The sequence below is a fragment of the Alexandromys fortis genome, unplaced genomic scaffold (genome assembly GCF_014885135.2).
Source record: "Alexandromys fortis isolate MF-2015 unplaced genomic scaffold, M_Fortis_MF-2015_v1.1 scaffold_339, whole genome shotgun sequence".
Lineage (NCBI taxonomy): Eukaryota > Metazoa > Chordata > Mammalia > Rodentia > Cricetidae > Alexandromys > Alexandromys fortis.
In genome coordinates this window covers 368531-370286 of record NW_026068234.1, presented here as the reverse complement: position 1 = coordinate 370286, position 1756 = coordinate 368531, and positions in this window count along the sequence as shown.

Here is a 1756-nt window from a genome sequence, read left to right as displayed (position 1 = left end):
CTATGTTCAGCGAGTCCGGTTTTATCCCAGGCCTTCTCAGACCCAGGCCAGCTGGCCTTGGTGAGTTCCTGATAGGACATCCCCATTGTCTCAGTGTGTGGGTGCACCCCTCGCGGTCCTGAGTTCCTTGATCGTGCTCTCTCTCCTTCTGCTCCTGATTTGGACCTTAGGATTTCAGTCTGGCGCTCCAATGTGGGTCTCTGTCTTTGTCTCCTTTCATCACCTGATGAAGGTTAATATTCAGGAGGATGCCTATATGTTTTTCTTTGGGTTGACCTTATTTAGCTTCTCTAGGATCACTAATTATAGGCTCAATGTCCTTTATTTATGGCTAGAAACCAAATATGAGTGAGTACATCTCATGTTCCTCTTTTTGGGTCTGGCTTACCTTACTCAGGATAGTGTTTTCTATTTCCATCCATTTGTATGCAAAATTCAAGAAGCCATTGATTTTACTGCTGAGTAGTACTCTATTATGTATATATTCCATACTTTCTTCATCCATTCTTCCATTGAAGGGCATCTAGGTTGTTTCCAGGTTCTGGTTATTACAAACAATGCTGCTATGAACATAGCTGAGCATATACTTTTGTTGTATGATAGGGCATCTCTTGGGTATAATCCCAAGATTGGTATTGCTGGGTCCTGAGGTAGGTTGATCCCAATTTCCTGAGAAACCACAACAATGCTTTCTAAAGTGGTTGCACAAGTTTGCATTCCCATCAGCAGAGGATGAGTGTACCCCTTTCTCCACAACCTCTCCAGCGAAGGCTATCATTGGTGTTTTTGATTTTAGCCATTCTTACAGGTGTAAGATGGTATCTTAAAGTTGTCTTGATTTGCATTTCCCTGATCACCAAGGATGATGAGCATGACCTTAAGTGTGTTTTGGCCATTTGAATTTCTTCTGTTGAGAATTCTCTGTTCAGTTCAGTGCCCCATTTTTTAATTGGATTACTTCGGATTTTAAAGTCTAGTTTCTTGAGTTTTTATGTATTTTGGAGATCAGACCCTTGTATGTTGCAGGGTTGGTGAAGATCTTCTCCCAGTGAGTGGGTTGCCTTTTTGTCTTAGTGACAGTGCCCTTAGCTTTACAGAAGCTTCTCAATCTTAGGAGGTCCCATTTATTCAATGATGCCCTTAATGTCTGTGCTGCTGGGGTTATACGTAGGAAGCAATCTCCTGTGCCCACGTGTTGTAGAGTACTTCCCACTTTCTTTTCTATCAGTTTCAGTGTGTTCAGACTGATATTGAGGTCTTTAATCCATTTGGACTTGAGTTTTGTGCATGGTGATATATATGGATCTATTTTCATTTTTCTACAGATTGACATCCATTTTTGCCAGCACAATTTGTTGAAGATGCTCTCGTTTTTTCCCATTGTATCCTTTTAGGTCCTTTATTGAAAATCAGGTGTTCATAGGTTTGTGGGTTAAAGTCAGGGTCTTCTATTCGATTAAATTGATCGACTTCTCTGTTTTTTTTTTTTCCAATACCAAGCTGTTTTCAATACTGTAGCTCTGTAATAGTGTTTGAAGTCAGGGATGATAATGTCTCCAGAGGATCCTTTATTGTATATGATTGTTTTGGCTATCCTGGGTTTTTTGTTTTTCCATATAAAGTTGATTATTGTCTTCTCCAGATCTGTGAAGAATTTTGATGGGATTTTGATGGGGATTGCATTGAATCTATAGATTGCTTTTGGTAGAATTGCCATTTTTACTATGTTGATCCTCCCAATCCAAGAGCAAGGGAG